The following is a 21,011-nucleotide window of genomic DNA, read 5'->3' on the forward strand; positions in this document are numbered from 1 at the left end:
TGCAATACTAGACATTTCAGTTAAGGCATGATCATTGGACAGTGAAATGCTCATTTGGTCAGCAGGGTCAGACAAAAAAAAGTGGCGAAGTAAAGACACATTTTAACTGCAACAGAATTATAAATTAAGGTGAAGAATTAAGTGTGAACCCATCAGGAACCCTTCAGTCCCCAGCGCTACCATTTTCCAGAACAACAACCTACCTGGAGTCTCCAGAAGCGCAAGGTGTCAGGATCTCAGAGACTTCAGTTAGGTAAAGAATCCAAAAAATAACCCCCACTTAATAAGAATCACAAGCTGAAGTGTTGTCAAATACACAAAGACTGTTTTTTTATAGGCATTATAGACAGATTTGAGAGTGACTCTTGAAGGACCAGCACCACATCCTCTTGTACCACTGTTTGAAGAATTCATCTTCAAGAATCTGGCAACCCAATTTAGGAGTTGTTTTTAGTCAATCTCCCATCTTGAAGTCTGTTTTGCAGAGATGGTCTAAAAATGAACGCTTAAAACTTACTGCGAGATTCTGGAAGACAAATTTTTGCCTATTCTATCGAAGCTTTAAAGAGCAGAGGCCTTAATAAAGATAACTTTCTAACAATGCTCGCTGTAGCCAAGGAAGTTCACCGAGCCAAACAACTTACCAAACATTAGACAAGCTCTAGGAGCAGAGTCCTCAACATGACAACTTTAAATCGAGAGGAGACCTAAAAATGCCCCATCCACTGGATATCTGCAAGTAGGTTCACAGAGAGCCTACATCTCGCAATTACTATTACCATCTTACTCATTAATTACTATCTTTACCCATAGAAAACATTTGGTACATCATAAAGAGGAAGATGCGACAAAGAAGACCTAAGACAATTGAGAATTAGAAGCCTGTATTAGACAACATTCCTATTCCTAAACTGACCAACTTGTGTCCTCAGTCCCCAGACGTTTGCAGACTGTTATAAAAAGAAGAGGGGATGCCACACAGTGGAAAAACATGGTCCTGTCCCAACTTTTCTGAGATGTGTTGATGCCATGAAATTTAAAATCAACTTATTTTTCCTTTAAAATGATACATTTTCTCAGTTTAAACATTTGAAATGTCATCTATGTTCTATTCTGAATAAGATATTGAAATGTGAAAATTCCACATCATTGCATTCTGTTTTTAATTTGTTCCAACTTTTTTGGGAATTGGGTTTGTAACTGAAATTGCTATCTAGGCAGAGCTCAGAAGAGTGGAGGTCTCTACAAAGCAACTCTCTATAATAAGAGGAGGCATAACAGAACTCAATACACTGTAAAAATAAAAAAAAAAAAAAAAAAAAATCAATGTCTCCAATTGAAAAAATTCTAGTAACTGATCAAATCTAAATTTTTCAGGAGACCTGATTTTTTTTTTTTTTTTTTTTTTTTGCGGCAGTAATCACGTAGGCTCAGAGAGAGCCTAACGACTCGACACCGCCACCTGGTCAATCTCTGAGGACAGAGGCCTCAGCAGGATGACCCTCTAAAGTGAGAGGAGGGCTAGCTACGTGGAAGTGGATGGCTATCCATACATCCAAACATCATACATCTTTATTTTTTACTTGGGCTGGTGTGCAGAATTAGCCTGACAAGCCAGACACACATCAAGATGTTTGGTCTGGTAACTCACCATAGACAGCTCAATCCGAGGGGCGGGATAAACGGTTGTCTTTCAAACTCCCGCTGCACGCGATAGGATAGCGCTACACCAACCAGAGCAACGACGGTGAAGGGGAGCTCGCTGACTGATTAAACATTCGCCGTATCCGGTCGGCTAAACTCCGAACACATCTTGCCTTTTTAAGAATGACTTCAGTGCCGCTCTTTGTTCTTTTCTCAGAGGAAAGCTTAACTCCAAGTCTTCCGGAGGAGCTGATTTGAAAGACCGCCGCCGTTCGCCAGTTTCTGTGTTACTAGAAGCACGCAAACGCAACTCGGCCGTCGTCATTATGGCCCCGCCCGCCGACTCTATAGCCTACCTACACGATGTGATTGGGCCGTCCAGATTCTGAGGAATACAGCTCAGATAGGAATTGAGAGTTGCTAGACCACACTTGCGGGCAAATTAAATTTGCTGCCGCTAGGGTGCGTCTAGATTTCTAGGCTAGTGCAGAATCAATTTTCAGTGACAATTTTGGTACAGGCACTTTTGAATTTTCAGAAATATGCATGCCAAGACTTGAACTTTCCAAATCACAGTTCTGGTTCAAACGTTGCTTCAGAATAATATTTACTGTCATGACTATACAGTTGATTTATTATAATTACTGTGAACACAGACAATTATTTCACTCCACAAATAGAAGAGTGGTTGGAAAAAAATTGCCTTTCGTTTGCGTGTCTGAGGTGAAAAACAGAATTTGAATATTTCATCAATGCAAAACTGCTCAAAAAGTGCTCTGAACTCTCCAATAAGTCACTGGAATGCAGTTCTGACATCAGTCCCACCTTCAATCGGTTACAGTGAAACTAACATCTGCCGAGCCAAGAGCTTCTTGTGAGAAAAAAATCTTCATACTTATTTATTTTTTAATTCTTACTCTTACCATTTTCTACATTTATGGTACTTATCTCTCTTCCCTTTGCTTTAGATTAAAAAGAAAATTCAAAAATGGTGACGTGGGATGCAACTAACTCTTCAACATGCATTCAATTGATTTTCTCAGAGAGCTCTAGCTCGTGCTACTTTATACCCTCCTATTTTATCTCCGTCTCGCTCAGCATCAACCTGGTTCTTGGTCTTTCAGCAAACTGTTACATACTATGGTTGAGTGTGAAGGAGATTATTCAAGGACAGTCCACCGAAATCTTCATTTTTAATGCAGCACTTGCTGAGGTCTTCTTCTGCTCTTCCTATGTTTTTGTCATAGAGCAGTATTTCTTTAATTGTACGGATTGTAAGTTTGGCATGTACTTTCCTGGACTGGTGCTGTTGGTCGGTCGTCCTCTGTTTCAGAGCTGCATCTGTGTGGAGCGTTACATAGGGGTTCTCCATCCTGTGACCTTCCTGAAGTTCAAAGCCATGAAATATAGGATTGCCATATCTGTCACCGGATGGATTCTGATCCTTAGCTCAAGCTTAATAGTTTCAATGAACATCACTGAAGTCTATAGTTTAGTCTTGCTAGAGCTCCTTGTGTTTTTCAGCATTAAAGTGTTCAGCTGCTTTGCTGTCCTGAAGGCTTTAAAGCGTCCTGGACCCAGTGATGAGGTCAAGAGGAAAGATGGAGGGAATCGAGACAAACTGAAGGCTTTTCGCGTCATTCGGATCGTGCTGGCATCTGCAGTGCTTATGTATGGTCCTGTGATTATCTCTCTTGTGCTTTACTACACTATAGATTTCAATAGGTTTCTTTTGTCCTGGTCTGGGGCCTCATGCATTGGAATCATTTCAGGGTGTGTGCAGCCTTTCCTCTATCTTAAAAGAGTTGGAAAACTGCCATTCTGCTAGAAGCAATTTCCATGTCTCAAAAACCATTAGAAAAAATAAATACTATGTTTATTGTGAAAATTATTATATGGTAATACGTAAAATATAATGCATATTTCACCCAAACATTGCATGTCACCATTTACCACCCTCATGAAATGTACACATATTTGTACAAAGTCCCTAGAGGGACATGGTGGAAAAAAATATTTTTTAAATCCTTCAAATTTTAAATTTAAAACTTGGCATGAAATATCCCTATAGTCACACACTGTTTTTGCACCGGTGTCATATTATTAACAATGAGTCTCTATTGAGTAGTTCCGTGAATTCAAAGAAGAACTGCACATCCAACAAACTTTTTGCAGGTGCTACATTAAATTAAGCATTTAACTGTAAGAATCTGCACACTGCCACTGCTGCTCCCATTTTTTTTTTTTTTTTTTTTTTTTTTTAAAGAAACATCATTTCAAACCAAATTGTCTTTGTCAGGCAAACAACAAGCACACAAATGTGAAATTTATATGAGTGTGAACCATCACACCTGACCCCATTAGTGAACTAATTAACCAATCATCCCATGCAACAAGGTCAAAACATTTTTAGAATACAGCACAGATAAACACAAAAATAAATTAGAAACCCAAATCACCAATATAATTTAATATAAGATGTGAGAAAGATATGGAAAAAGGAAAATATTATATTTTTTAAAAGTTTCAAATCAAACTCCATTTATTCAAAATGGATAACTCCACTTATTCAAAAAATTACATTGTCCACACCTAGAATTCTCACCAGGGAGTAAAAAGGGATTAGCCTTGGTCAGCTCCCACCACCATTTGCCATACATTTGGAGCTTTTTGTGTACAAATCGTGGATAATCTTTATCTTCTTTTTGTGCTTGTTGTTTACCTGAAGACTCTTTGGGTCGCAACTTTGTTTCTTTTTAAATAAATTTTTAGGGAGCAGCAGTGGCAGTGTGCAGATTCTCGTTGGCTTTGAGTTCTATAGACTATTACGCCAAACTAGCCACTAGCCAGACCGATAAACCAACACAGACCGGAAGTTAACTTCAGACCAGCCGCCTAACCGTGGCAACACGTGTGTCCGAGAAAACCATCTATGAGAGACGATTTCCTGGTAAAAAATAATAATAATTATGACAGCTGATTGTAACATTTTTGAGAAGCCAAATATTTAATTTTTGGAGTACCAATTAAGCCATGACATAAACTTCATAAATAAAATAAAATAAAATAGTATAATAAACTAAACAAAGCATTTTGAACATCTTTACCACATTTTATAATTACCCAAAAATCATAGATCAGCCCTCACACAAGTTATCACACCCGTCAAAAACTTGGAATATTAAAACTTCATATTCCAAAATCAAACTTCAAAATCAACATAATACGCCCATGGGCATCAATCACTGACATTCCTGATTTGAATAATTTGACTCTCATATGCTGATGTATTATATACTGGTGCTGGTCCTATAATTATAATATCATCAAAAAGTTGACTTATTTCACCAATTCCATTCAAAAAAAGTGAAACTTGTATTTTATATTCATTCATTACACACAGACTGATATATTTTAAATGTTTATTTCTTTTATTTTTGATGATTACAACTGACAACTAAGGAAAATTCCAAATTCAGTATCTCAGAAAATTAGAATATTACTTAAGACCAATACAAACTTTAAATTTTTAGAAATCTTGGCCAATTGAAAAGTATGAACAAGAAAAGTATGAGCATGTACAGCACTCAATAGTTAGTTGTGTCTCCTTTTTCCTGAATTACTGCAGCAATGCGGCGTGGCATGGAGTCGATCAGTCTGTGGCTCTGCTCAGGTGTTATGAGAGCCCAGGCTGCTCTGATAGTGGCCTTCAGCTCTTCTGCATTGTTGGGTCTGGCATATCGCATCTTCCTCTTCACAATACCCCATAGATTTTCTATGGAGTTAAGGTCAGGAGAATTTGTTGGCCAATTAAGAACAGGGATACCATGGTCCTTAAACCAGGTACTGGTTGGTTTGGCACTGTGTGCAGGTGTCAAGTCCTGTTGGAAAATAAAATCTGTATCTCCATAAAGTTGGTCAGCAGCAGAAAGTATGAAGTGCTCTAAAACTTCCTGTTTAACGGCTATGTTGGCCTTGTACCTAAAAAAAAAACCCCACAGTGGACCAGCACCAGCAGATGACATGGCACCACAAACCATCACTGACTGTGGAAACTTTACACTGGGCCTCAAACAATGTGGATTGTGTGCCTCTCCTCTCTTCCTCCAGACTCTGGGACCCTGATTTCCAAAGGAAATGCTAAATGTACTTTCATCAGAGAACATAACTTTGGACCATTGAGTAGTCCTTTTTGTCTTTAACCCAGGTGAGACGTTTCTGATGCTGTCTGTTGCTTGAGTGGCTTGACACAAGGAATGCGACAGCTGAAACCCATGTCTTGCAAATGTCTATGCTTAGTGGTTCTCAAAGCACTGACTCCAGCTGCAGTCCACTCTTTGTGAATTCCCCCCTCAGATTTTTTGAATGGGTTTTGTTTCACAATCCTCTCCAGGGTGCAGTTATCCCTATTGCTTGTACACTTTTTTTTCTACCACATCTTTTCCTTCCCTTCACGTCTCTATTAATGTGCTTGGACACAGAGCTCTGTGAACAGCCAGCCTCTTGCAATGACCTTTTGTGTCTTGCCCTCCTTGTGCAAGGTGTCAATGGTCGTCTATTGGAAAACTGTCAAGTCAGCAGTCTTCCCCATGATTGTGTAGCCTACAGAACTAAACTGAGAAAATTTAAAGGCCTTTTTAGGTGTTTTGAATTAATTAGATGAGTAGAATGTGGCACCTGGGGTCTTCAATTTTGAACCTTTTCACAATATTCTAATTTTCTGAGATACTGAATTTGGAATTTTCCTGAGTTGTCAGTTATAATTATAAAAAATAAAATAAATAAACATTTTAAATATATCAGTATGTGTGTAATGAATTAATATAATGTACAAGTTTCACTTTTTGAATGGAATTAGTTAAATAAATCAACTTTTTGATAATATTCTAATTATATGACCAGCCCTGTACAGTATTATAAACTTGACAGAGGATTTTGATTACGGAAATGATCAAAGTTTGAGAGAGAGAGATTTTTATGTACTAAAGTACAGTCTTGTTCAAAATAATAGCAGTACAATGTGACTAACCAGAATAATCAAGGTTTTTAGTATATTTTTTATTGCTACGTGGCAAACAAGTTACCAGTAGGTTCAGTAGATTGTCAGAAAACAAACAAGACCCAGCATTCATGATATGCACGCTCTTAAGGCTGTGCAATTGGGCAATTAGTTGAAAGGGGTGTGTTCAAAAAAATAGCAGTGTCTACCTTTGACTGTACAAACTCAAAACTATTTTGTACAAACATTTTTTTTTTCTGGGATTTAGCAATCCTGTGAATCACTAAACTAATATTTAGTTGTATGACCACAGTTTTTTAAAACTGCTTGACATCTGTGTGGCATGGAGTCAACCAACTTGTGGCACCTCTCAGCTGTTATTCCTGGTCTTTAACAACATTCCACAATTCATTCACATTTCTTGGTTTTGCTTCAGAAACAGCATTTTTGATATCACCCCACAAGTTCTCAATTGGATTAAGGTCTGGAGATTGGGCTGGCCACTCCATAACATTAATTTTGTTGGTTTGGAACCAAGACTTTGCCCGTTTACTAGTGTGTTTTGGGTCATTGTCTTGTTGAAACAACCGTTTCAAGGGCATGTCCTCTTCAGCATAGGGCAACATGACCTCTTCAAGTATTTTAACATATGCAAACTGATCCATGATCCCTGGTATGCGATAAATAGGCCCAACACCATAGTAGGAGAAACATGCCCATATCATGATGCTTGCACCTCCATGCTTCATTGTCTTCACTGTGTACTGTGGCTTGAATTCAGAGTTTGGGGGTCGTCTCACAAACTGCCTGTGGCCCTTGGACCCAAAAAGAACAATTTTACTCTCATCAGTCCACAAAATGTTCCTCCATTTCTCTTTAGGCCAGTTGATGTGTTCTTTGGCAAATTGTAACCTCTTCTGCACATGCCTTTTTTTTAAAAGAGGGACTTTGCGGGGGATTCTTGAAAATAGATTAGCTTCACACAGACGTCTTCTAACTGTCACAGTACTTACAGGTAACTCCAGACTGTCTTTGATTATCCTGGAGGTGATCATTGGCTGAGCCTTTGCCATTCTGGTTATTCTTCTATCCATTTTGATGGTTGTCTTCCGTTTTCTTCCACGTCTCTCTGGTTTTGCTCTCCATTTTAAGGCATTGGAGATCATTTTAGCTGAACAGCCTATCATTTTTTGCACCTCTTTATAGGTTTTCCCCTCTCTAATCAACTTTTTAATCAAAGTACGCTGTTCTTCTGAACAATGTCTTGAACGACCCATTTTCCTCAGCTTTCAAATGCATGTTCAACAAGTGTTGGCTTCATCCTTAAATAGGGGCCACCTGATTCACACCTGTTTCTTCACAAAATTGATGACCTCAGTGATTGAATGCCACACTGCTATTTTTTTGAACACACCCCTTTCAACTAATTGCCCAATTGCACAGCCTTAAGAGCGTGCATATCATGAATGCTGGGTCTCATTTGTTTTCTGAGAATCTACTGAACCTACTGGTAACTTGTTTCGTAAAAAATACGAAAAACCTTGATTATTCTGGTTAGTCACATTGTACTGCTATTATTTTGAACAAGACTGTATATAAGATATTTAAAAGAAAATAATTTAGTTTGCTTTTACAACAACCAAATGCCAAATTTTGGTTCTGACATTGATTGACATGAGGTTAGGATATGCACCACATTAAGTCAGCAACCAAACCAAATGAAGATGAAAAGTTCAGGTTTCTGCACAATTTGCATAGTTTCCAGTCATTTAGTATGGTGCACTTGTATGTTTTTTTTTAAATTGTGGTCTACCATGATAGCTGTGTTTATCCTAGAAAACCATCATGTAATCTACAACCTACAATCTGCATTGAAACAGCATTTAAGAATCACATGATGAGTGCAGCCAAGCAGCCCCGCTGTCTGCAATAGTTCTCAGATCTAACTCGCCTTTGGACATATTCAAACACCCCTCTAAATAATATAATATACAAACTTAAGAATTTAATTATCAAAACTAGGTAGCTCACTGTGTATGCAAATTGAGCCATCAGCTGATTATACAGTATATTGAAAAATGATACACTAAATAAATGTTACTGGAGATAAAACAAAAAATTCCCCAATAATGTTCTCAAATTTGTCCAAAATATATTTTTTAAATATAACCAAAAATGTCATCACTTTAGGTTTTCCATAGAGTAAAAGTAATTAATTGTTTAAATTAGTGCTTTATGGGTAAAATGTATAGATTAACCAGTTGATTGAAATTGAGATTGAGGTTGATTGAGAAAATGAAGAACTCAGTGAAGAATGTTGATCATTGTAGCCAATCAAAGACATATTTGTTGAGCGTGTGAACACAACGGCTGATCAAAAGTGTCTAAGAATCTGTTTAACAATGCAGCAATGCTAAAGGGAAATTTATCCAAATTACAACTTAGTGATTGGTGGTTACAAAAGTGATTCAGTTAAGAGCAGAAAGAGATTTTATCTCTTTTTTTTTTGTTTGATTAGCATTTATAATGACAGTATGGATGCTGTCACTTTAAGACCGACTGTACGGATCCAATATATGCAGTGGCTCACAATAAAAAAATATGCTTTTTTTTTCTCAACTGACCATTTGCAAACGCCGACCCCTTTAGTTATTGTTGCCATGTCCGACAAGCCATGCCCTCACACCACACACGTTCTCACGCAGTGAAAACACATCGCAATACAAAAGTGGATACTGACAACGCACTGATAGACAGGACAGGGCAGGTTACTTTTAATATGAAAAAGTCTCATCTGTAAAATTGTCACGTTTTAAAGAAATGTGAAGAATAAATACCATTTGTGTCTCTATAATGTGTGGGGACAGGTCGCTGTATCACCTCAGTTAAAGCAGCTCGTAAACCAATCATCTCTTCCTTCTAGTTATGTTATAGTATCAAATAAACATGAATGAACTTCAGAAGGAATGTCCTTTCAATCGCAGAAAGATGTCATTTCACACCGTTTTTTTAAGTCCATGTCCATCTACATTAATCTACGAACTCTCTTGACTGCTTTGTCAGACAAAAATGGCGGATTCGGCAGATTATGGTCAGATCACCTGTTGATCAAACGAAGAGTGAATTGTTTGAACTGTGTTTGCATTCACTTAAGACACAAATGACTGTTTACTTGCAAATACATGGTCGTTAAATATACATTATAAGCCTCTCAGACCAGGGCTGGACTGGTAATCTGGCATACCGGGCATTTGCCGGGCCGGTAGTGGTTTTAATTTTGAATTTATTTATTTTTGTACCACTGACATGCAGCGACAGCGGCTCATTGGTTTGTCTTCTGAATTGACAAGCCGAAGCGAGAGAGACCTCCCCTCCATATTAGGGGCTTTTTTCTATTTATTTATTTACTATTCGTTTTTGAGCACATGGAACTGCAAAGGCGAATATCCGCACAACGCAGCCGCTGACGAACGTACGCTGCGTTTAAATGCTGCTCTATGAACGGCACTTTGACTCCGAATTTTGTTTTATACAATCATATGATAGTACATATATCAGCTGAAAACAGCCGCGAGCGTGTGTTCATGACGAGGTAAAGTGGAAAACGGCAACACACAAACATTTCACTTTAGCAGAACCACAATTTACATGGCAGCTAACAGCGAAGAAATATGGTGTTTTGAAAGAAACTTTTATTAAAAATGTTGCTATATTACTTAAATATTGCAGAATATAAATCACTTTTATAGAGGCTGTTTTCATATTTTCTACAGGTGTTTAAAAATGTTTTACTTACAAATATAATAGTTTATTATATATGTTTTATATTGTTTTAGAAACCATATAGCCATATAATGAGGAGCAAGGTTTGTACAGTCTGTTTTTTACCCGGTGACTACCATGATCTTACATTTAAATGAAACTGGCCTACAGTTAAACTACAGTCTATAAAACAGTTTTAAAGTCTGGATCCCATGAATTAAGGACAAAGCTTTTTTTTCCTCTTTAAAAGTTGTATTAACTTTTTTTAATAGATTTAATGAAATTTAATAGCCTCATGAAAGATAGATATCAGTGTCTTACTTAAATGATGTGTTAACTCTTGAAAAATATGATTGTTCAACCCAGAAATGTGATCATTTACTCACCCTAATGTCATTCCAAACCTAAATTAATGTATTTCTGTGTAGCATAAAAATAAAATAATTTGAGTCTGTTTTTTTTTGTTCATACAATATTCAAATGGTACCAAAATGGCTTGGTTGCCAACATTCTTCAAAACATCTTATTTTGTGTTTGACAGAAGTCATACAGGTTTGGAATAACACGAGAGTGAGTAAATGACGACATAATTTAAAAGAAGTACATTTACTTTACTGCATCCTAGCTCAAAATCATCAGTGCTTTAGTGCCAAGGGCATTTCTGTGTGACAAAAAAAAAACAATATTAAGTTTATCTGCATTTGCAGCAAATTCGATGATATCTATCATTATTTGTCCTTGTCCTAGTTTTATTTATATACGCCAATTTAAGGCCGCAAACCCAGCAAAAACATTCACGGGGAACTCATGGGCTGGATGGGCTGGGTATGCCAGAGCCGAATTTTAGCCCCAGTCCAGCCCGGTCTCAGATCCCCACCTGTTTGGTGCGGAAGCTCATGAGAGCTCAAAGAGTCAATCCCTGCTGTTCCGCATGACCCATATCACAGCAAATGGGATTAATAAAATTAACTTTTCTGTGCATAAGGCGTGCGCAAGGTGTTAAAAGGAAAAACAAGAATATAAATTTTAAAAAAAATTCCCATTTATTTATGTATTGAGTATTTTTCAAAACTGAAGCAATTATCCTCAAAATATATTTACTTTAGATACTGAACAAGTATATTGTTATGTGCAAAACTCAGACTGAAAAGCATATTGTTTCTAAAAGTAGAGCAAATCTGTGACAAATACAAAATCACCAAAGGTATAGTTTTTATTTTCATTTTATTATTACAATAAACTACAAGAACAAATGTATGCGATGTATCATCAGATGTATTATTTTATTTTAATTAAACAAGTTATATTAGATATACAGAATGCAAATATAAAAGCATAATAATTCAACATAAATTATACATTTTATGTTGTGCTATTTCACTTTCTTTTTTTTAAATAAAGGGCTACATTATTTTATAAGTTCTTCATTAGTTTTTATCTGTTGTTCTTCTCATCGTCTCTGGAAAGAAAAACACAAAATACTACATAATTTCAATATATTCTACTGCATTATGTGAATAAACCAGCATGTAATAATGTTAACTTTATACAGCAATAAGTCAATCAATTGTATTTACAACATTTGTTTTAGATTAAACACAGAAAAAGAAAATATCCTTTGTGAATATGAGCAATGTATTGACTGAAACACATATGCTTTGGTTCTTACCCGTCTCTTTAATAACAGATGAAGTTACGTTTCTCTTCACAGTCTCGGTTCTCCCAGCGTTTAGTTTGCAGGTTTCGAGATCCACAGTAGCTGCCATTGGCAGGGCATGCTGGGAGCTGGACCAAATTTCCCAGAGATTCCCCGCTCACCCAGAACCAGGAACCTGACAGGAAGCGCAGACCTGTCCACACACTGGGGGTTTGAGTGACCGCAGCCTTGCTTTGGGCTTGAACGAGATGTAAACTGGTTGGCAGACTGGCCAAGTCTGAGTGTTTAGTTCTGCAGTGTTCTAACGCTTCCTCCCAGCTCTTTTTCTCCGGTACCAGAATCAGTTCAGGCACCCACATGTAACAGAAAAAAGGCATCTCTTGATTACATGTGTAATCACTCAATTTTCCAGCTAAACTCTTGCCACAAAATTCAATGTTTGGGTGACTTGGTTGACCAGATTTCCATTTCTTAAAAGTTTCTTCACCTCCATCGCTCCACACCCAAATGCCGTTCGCAGAGGGCTTGCTCAGACCAACCCAGCCCTCTGTGTTATTCTGATCAGCTGTATCGGTATTGAATCTGATAAGTTCCTCTTGGCTGTCTATGGTGGACAGGTCAAAATATTTCTCTCTGCAAAACTTTTGAGCATCACTCCAGGGTAAAGGGTTATTAATAAAAATGTGTTTCCTGATCAAAGTTAGAGTCAGCTCACAATGAGCTGAGAGGAAAATAACAACCCAGACAATCTTCATCTCTTCTGAGGAAAGCCAGTCCAGTCAGTGAACACAGTCGTAAGGCAGATGCAGTAAATATCGGCCATTAAATGCAAATTTCCTATTTGTTAGTCAGCAATGTATGCAAATATTCACTTGGTTAAATGTCACAATACTTAAAATTAAATTCGACAGCTGTTTGGGGGATTGTTTTATTGTACATCAAAAGTTTTTGAACGGTAAGATTTTTAAAATGCTTTAAAAGTCTCTTCTGCTCATCAAGGCTGCATTTATGTTATTAGGAAAATAATATTGATAATAATAATAATAATATTGTAATATTGTGAAATATTATTACAATAAGATAACTTTTCTATTTGAACGTATTTAAGAAAAAATTATCATAATTACTCCAGTCTTCAGTGTCACATGATCCTTCAGAAATCATTAAAATATGATGATTTACTGCGCAAGAAACATTTATGATTATTATCAATGTTGAAGCTGATGTGACTTTTTTTAGGATTCTTTGATGAATAGAAAGTTCCAAAGAACAGAATTTATCTGAAATATAAAGCTTCTGCAACATTATAAATGTCTATACTTTAACTTGATCAATTTAATGCATCCCTGCTAAATAAATGTATTCATTTCTTTAAGTTCTTTCCCAAAAAAATAAATGAAGTAAAATTCTTACCGACCCAAAACATTTAAATAGTACTAAAATGTTACATATTCAGAGCACCAAAGTCACGTGATTTCAGCAGTTTGGCGGTTTGACACGCGATCCGAATCATGAATCGATACGCTGATTCATAACGGTTCGACGCTTCGGGAAGCTGCGTTTTGAAATCGCCCCATCACTATACAAATCATTATTTTGTTCTCGTCGCTTCATAAAATGATTGTAGAGCCACTGTAGTGAGATGGGCTTTGTAATGACGTCTTGAGTGCCTTTATGGGTCTTGAGAGAGGAAATGACATTGGTGTCAATGGAGGCCTTTCTGAGCCATCAGATTTCAACAAAAATCTTCATTTGTGTTCCAAAGATGAACGAAGGTCTTACGGGGGTGTCGAATGATATTAGGGTAAGGGAATAATGACAGAATTTTCCGGAAGTGATCAAAACTGATCATACAATAATCAAAACTTATTGTAGCACACGTCATATAATGTTGCACTTGCTGTTAGTATTAATTTATAGCACAGTAGGCCCAACTAGGGAGGTGTAATAAAGACAAAACTGGTGAATCAAAGTAAATCTTTAGGGAAAATGAAATTGTTATAGTTGCTTATTCAAAGAAAAGAAAATTATAATTTTAACCAAGTCACAATTTTTTTCAATATCAAAAATTGAAAATATTCACAGTTTTATATTCACAGTGAATTAATTTTCAATTCAATTGACTATAATTGAACAAGTTCACTTGACTGGAATCAGCCTCCAGGCTATGCAAACTTCCTAGAACAACACACCCTCAGTAACAATACAAATGTGCACAATTGTAAATGTGGACGGTTCACTCAAAATCGCATTCAAAAATAAATCCTTGGTATTAAACAAGGCAAAAATAACGGTTCCCCCTAAAAAGCAATTCAATAACATCTTAAAAGACAGTTTTGAAATGATCAGTTCAAAAGTTTGAGTTCAAAAGGGTTCAGTTCAACTATTCAGTTCAAAGATTTGGTTCAAAGATTCAGTTCAGGGAATCCAAAAATTCACTGAAAATAATTCAATAGTTCAAGAGAAAAATCAGTTTGAGCGAAAACAAAAAATACTCTTTGAGCGGTCTTTCAAAAGCAAAACTCAAAAAGAAAACCCTAGTAGGCAATCAAATCTTACCTAATTCCTCAGGTGTGTGTTTGAAACTCAAATCTAACAGTACACAAGGTTCACCTTCCAACAAGCACACAGCTAAAATAACGAATGAGTGGCTTCACAACAACTCCGTGACTGTTCTTGAATGGCCCAGCCTGAACCACGACTTAACCTAATTAGGCATCTCTAGAAAGACCTGAAAATGGCTGTCCACCAACATTTACCATCCAATCTGACAGAACTAGAGAGGATCTGCAAGGAGGAATGGCAGAGGATCCCCAAATCCAGACTCATGGCTGTATTAGACCAAAAGGGTGCTTCTACTAAATACTGAGCAAAGGGTCTGAATACTTAGGACCATGTGATATTTCAGTTTTTAATAAATTAGCAAAAAATGTGAACAATTCTGTGTTGTTGTTGTTTTTTTTTTTTTTGTAAATATGCGGTGCTGTGTGTACATTAATGAGAAAAAAAAAATACTTAATGATTTTCGCAAATAACTGCAATATTATACCAAAGAGTGAAAAACGTAAGGCTGTCTGAATACTTTCCGTACCCACTGTATTTCCATTATTCAACATCTTAGGTAACATCACGCCACGGCTGCTTCTCAGCCTCATGAATTGTGAAGTATGAGTAGATAAAACAGTACTTAAATATCGATATGGTTACCCAGCAAGATTCCACTGGAAGAGAGGGCCTCGATGTGTGATATATAGCTTTGCTTTACTACCGGGAAACAGTCAACAGTCAGATGGAAATCAATTATCTTAGTTCCATCTTCTCAGTTGTCTAAGCCACCAAGTACTCCATATATGCACAGAACACAAACCCTCTGTAGAAAAAAACATTCAAAAAAACAACCCATAACCATATACTACAAACAATAATTATTAATAAAAGAAGAAGGAAAAAAACACAAATAAAAAGTCTTGCAGACGAGCTCAGAGCTATAATGTTCCTCAGACCACGAGGTAAGCGTCTCCATGAATGTAAAGAATTAACTTCCTAATGTTTCTCCTCCTTTGTTCCCTTAAATAGGTAAACTCCAGCATTTTTTGTTAAACCAGAGCACCCTCTAATGCTCAGGTGAATAATTACAATGCTGCACTGAGAAGCCAGTAACATGAAAACGGTTACAACACTGCTTAACAAACATAAAACCACTTGTTCATCAAAACCAAAAGCAAAATATGAACATTAGGAACTCAGGAACACATATTTTAACCATTGCATCTATTTTACCTTACTAAACATCAGATCCTATCAGGCAGCATTTAATCCTAACAAAGATTCTCTCTCAGTTGAACACATCAGTAAAAATTTAACCTTATTTATGACAGTTTACATATTTCAAAATGTGTACTCACCAAATCCAAAGAAAATTGAACAGAGATGACTGTTCTATTCCTCTCTGCACATTTTTTACCTTTTACACAAAGTTTGCTTCTCACCAGTTGCACAGAAAAGAAAATGGCTTCCCCCATCCACGATCTAGCATGGTGGGGCGGGCCTTCAACATAAACCTCAGGTAATTGGACAGTCATAAAGATGTCAATCCTCACACTGTCATGCATTTAAAAAAAAATTCTGAAATGTTCTTACATTTTTTTTACTCATTTCTATTAAGTTTATTATTTTAACAGGCTATTCGATTATTTCCTTTTAATAAATTCATTTTTTAATTTATATAGGGTTACAAGATCATACCACAAGCTATAGTGGGTTGAGATTTTATGCAAACAGAAACCTTGGCTGCATGAACTGATAGAGAAAGCAAGATGGGCTTTCTATGCCATTGAAAATATATATTCAATTTAAAATACCAATAAGAATCTGTCTCAAAATATTCCAGTCAGTCAAAGAATACACTTTGAGTCAATTGCACTTTATGGCAGTGAAGTATGAGGTCCTCTCCTAAATCACTAATTTGGCAAATGGGACACAAGTCCAACTGAAGCCCTACATACAGTGTTTTGTAAAAGGATCCTTAGAGTACAGAGAAAGGCGTCAAAATCTGAAGCATGGTCAAGTGCCAAAATATTCCAGGTGTTCCGAGGCAAAATGATTGATTTGTGCGAAGCAATCAGCGTCTCCATCCGCCGGAGATCATGAACACATTCAAGTGTTAAGGTGCCCTAGAATGAGTTGAAACAATATTTTAAATTGTTCTCTGATATCTACATATAATGTATGTGACTTATTTAAGGGTTAAAATTGTCCAGATGCGGTTTTACAGGTCCATTAACAACTGCAGAAAATCTCCCTTGGATGTAATGGTCTGGTTTTGCCTTATTTGGGAGGGTCATGAACATTAATGTGGAGTTCGGCTCTGATTGGCTGTTTCACTGCACGGCTCATTTCAGTGACAGAAACACATCTACCGTATAATGTCAATCATGGAGAGATTATGCATCCAACCTTCTGTTTGATCCTGTTTCTGACGAAGATAAAGATTTTGAGGAACAACCAATTGTTTTGAGATTGGAAATGGATGCTTTTGAGTGGAAAGTTTAGTCTTTATTTTCAGTAAGACCTGCGAAACGTGACGTCAGTCCTATAACTTCAGCCTACATGTGAACTAGCATATAACATTAACTTTACACATTAACTCATATCGTCAGCAGTCACAACTTAGATTTTAGCATTTTAAAAACATTTTAATCACTGTAATGTGTCACCGTTTGATTTTACAATGATAGCTTCTTCACTTTGAATCACAAACTCTAAACAGCGAACTGGGAAACGTTAACGCACAAATATGTTGTTTGTACTGTACAGTAGCCTACAGATTATTATTTTTTTTTTTTACAAATTGACGATGCCTTATCAAATTACTACCGTTTCAACTTAATTGGTGGAGATGACATTAGAAGGATTCAGTGAGCGATCTGTAAGCAACTAAACTAACATAGTTAGCTCCTGTTGTTGATGAAAATAGCCTATTATAATAATAATAATAATAATAATAATAATAATAATAATAATACATTTTATTTATAATTAACATGCACTTTATATTTAACAAAATCTCAAAGTGCTAAAATTAAAATAAAACAGGCTAAATTATAATTATGTCTGACAAAAGGTATTGCCACATGTACCTACGGTTGTATTTTGTAGATTTGTATGACAACACTGGCAGGAAATAATATTAACTTTGACATTTGTCATACTGATACTACTTGGAGTTTCCTATTGTTACTGTACTAGCATCTTGCTTTGGATCTAGACAACACAGAGGATATTATCGTTAATGTTGTCTTATTAAGAAACTTCCAGTTTAATTAGAAATTGTTCAGACAGTTAATAAGTGGAAAAAATCACTGCTTACTGCTCGCGGGGATATAGTTTGAATTACCGCTTGAATTACCGCTTTGAATTACCGCTTGAATTACCGAGTGAAGCCTGCTATTGTCCAGGTTAGAAAAACTGTCCAGGGTGAAATGGGCCGAGCAAACTGTTAACCCCTAATAGAAACTGTTAGGGGTTAACAAAACGAACAACTTTTAATTTAATTGTTGCGGTATTCAGTTATAGATAAACATGCCTGTTGACAGTTTTGTTCAGTGGGAAGAGTATTAAAAGTCCCCACGTCTCCTGCACAGCCTGGAACATAACATCTATTTCAATGATCTGCCATTTTCGTTATCCTCGTGTGACGCATGCGCTGCCGTATACAAATGTTGGGGCGTACATAATAATGATCCCAGCGATTGCGTCACAGATGGCGTAATGTCGAGAATCGCCTGTTTTTCCGTGGTGGTTTTCACAAACAAGATATACATTCCTACACAAGGAGGAAATAATGGTGTTTGAGACTCACTGTATGTGATGTCCATGTACTGCATAGAGTGCGGATTGTGCCACATTTTTCTGTCCAAACCCGACCCAAACCCCACAGGCATTAAGATATTTATGTCCGGGCCGGACAGTTAAAATCTATTTTTTCCTCATATACTAATGACACGTACGTTTGTTTGTGTGGAAAGTCCGCTTTTATTAAGCAACTATAGGAAGGCATTCTGAAATGTTTACAGGCGAGCGCATCAACACACACACATGGGGCATCAAACGTTACACAGAGTCCAATCAAATAGCCAACTGAAATTAAATGAACAAAGGTCTACTATAAATGGCCCAAGCTAACAGAACAAAACATTAACGTAACACAATTGATATGCTTATTGAAACGAAAGTCACTCTTACCATTTTTTTCAAACTGTATGGTTACTAAACTGCAACATGGGATCTATTTACATAATCTATCCATCAAAGTTTAGGCTAATCGAGGTTTTATGCAGAAAAAGGATTGCATCATCAACTGTGCATGGCTTCAAGGCTGTCCTGCTGCCAACAGCGCTGAAGTTACGCTCACTGCTACTGCTGCTGGCTGGAATGACAAGGATGCCAAGGGCAATATGCACGCACGTGTTGCGTGTTGTTGTCACAGCAAAATAAACAAATTTCCGCACACAGAAAGATGGATATTTTAAATGTATTTTAATCACAAAAACGAACCATTGCATCAGGCCCATTGACATTAACAGGCCCATTGGCTACTTATATAATAAGCAGTTTTAAAATTAAAAGGTACAATGCCTTATCGCACTGACGTGACCGAGGCCGACCCAAACCCAAACTCATTTCTAAATATCTGTCCGAACCCAGCCTGGCACGTCGGGTACCATCGGGACCCATCGGGCTCGGGTCGGGTATCCATCCACTAGTACTGAACTGTTGTTATTCAACTATGCCATGGTTAATTCGATTTTTCATTCTAGGGCACCTTTAAAAAATTGCCGCCTGAAGAAACGTTATGTCAGATTTCATACTGAAATTGCATTGGCTCTCTTATGTCTCATGACCAACTGCGTCATTATGTCAGCTTTGACTGTAATATGTCATTGGGTCTTGTGTGTTGTGTGACCGACTGCATAATGCTAAAGAGTAGGTGTACCATTTGAATGATATATGACTGAGTGGAGAGTGTGTTCATGGAGCGGTGGGATCATCATTTCAGCGATTAAAACATTAAGATCAACTCTGTTCTTCACATGAAGATATCTTATAATTTCAGAAGACTTGCAATGCAACAAGAGTTAATGCTTTTTGGTCATTTATTTTTACAATAAATACCTGTGATTGTACTTTTATTTGCCTGTTACGTGTTTTGTTTAGAAGTGGGTAGGTTTAGGGTAGGAGGTGGGTTAGTTACTCCAAAAAATAAAAGTATAAAATATGTTGACACCTTGGGAGTGAGTTTGGGTTGCAACCAAATGCCAAATAAAAACACCCATTTTGGTTTTGGCATTGATTGACATGAGATTAGGATATGCACCACATGAAGTCATCAACCAAACCAAATGAAGATGAGAGTTCAGGTTTCTGCAAAATTTGCATAGTGTCCAGTGTGATTCACTTGTATGTTTGATCAATTGTGGTCTACAAGGATAGCTGTGGTTATCCTAGAAAACCATCATGCAATAATAATATAACACGCTATATTATGATCAATTGCAAGCCACTAAAGAACCCACAAAATAACATTTTTTTCAGTGACCTATACACATACACAACTATCATATTAAAACTCCTCAGTTTCCTCAAAAAGCATACACTCTTAAAAATAAAGGTTCTTAAATAGTTCTTTGGCAGGGTGTATGGTTCTATGAAGAACCTTTAATATCCAAATAACCTTTCCATTGGACAAAAGGTTCTTTGTGCAAAAACGTTCTTTAGACTATAAAATGGTTAGAAAAAGAAAAAAAATATATTTAAAGAACCTTTCACAAAGCGGCTCTTCGGGGAACCAAAAATGGTTCTTCTATGGCATCACTGTGAAAACCCATTTTTGTTTCTTCCTGACACCTTTATTTTTAAGGGTGTAGGCATTGCTTTTTAAAAAAACATCTGCTTATTTTACAAGCATCAAATTCTCAATATTACAAGTTATCTAATTTGTATAACTAGAGAAGATAATTGGGGATAAAACACATCCCTGTGGGAGGCCATGCAGTTATTAAAATCACATTTTCTGAATTTTCTTGCCATTTGCCAGCACGTGTTGTGGCCGGTCCCGTAAAATGAACTATTAATCCATAAAAAACATGGTTTTGTGCATCTGCAACTTCTGCAGACACTCAGAAGTATGTTTATATTCACAGTATTAAATGCAGAGGAAAAGTCCATAAATAAAAGTCAATTTGCCAAGGGTGGCAGCTTCAACTCCGTTGGCAGTTCTATAAGCAAACTGCAGAGGGTCGAGTTTACCAGCCATTGCCTGGGAGAGTTGCTGACAAACCACTCTCTCCATACACTTGCAGAGCACAGATGTTAATGCCACTGGTCTGGAATCCACAAGCTGCTTAGCATGTGCCTTTTTTGTTAAGCGGATGATAGTATTTTCCTTCC

The sequence above is a fragment of the Pseudorasbora parva genome, chromosome 6 (assembly GCF_024679245.1).
Source record: "Pseudorasbora parva isolate DD20220531a chromosome 6, ASM2467924v1, whole genome shotgun sequence".
Classification (NCBI taxonomy): Eukaryota; Metazoa; Chordata; class Actinopteri; order Cypriniformes; family Gobionidae; genus Pseudorasbora; species Pseudorasbora parva.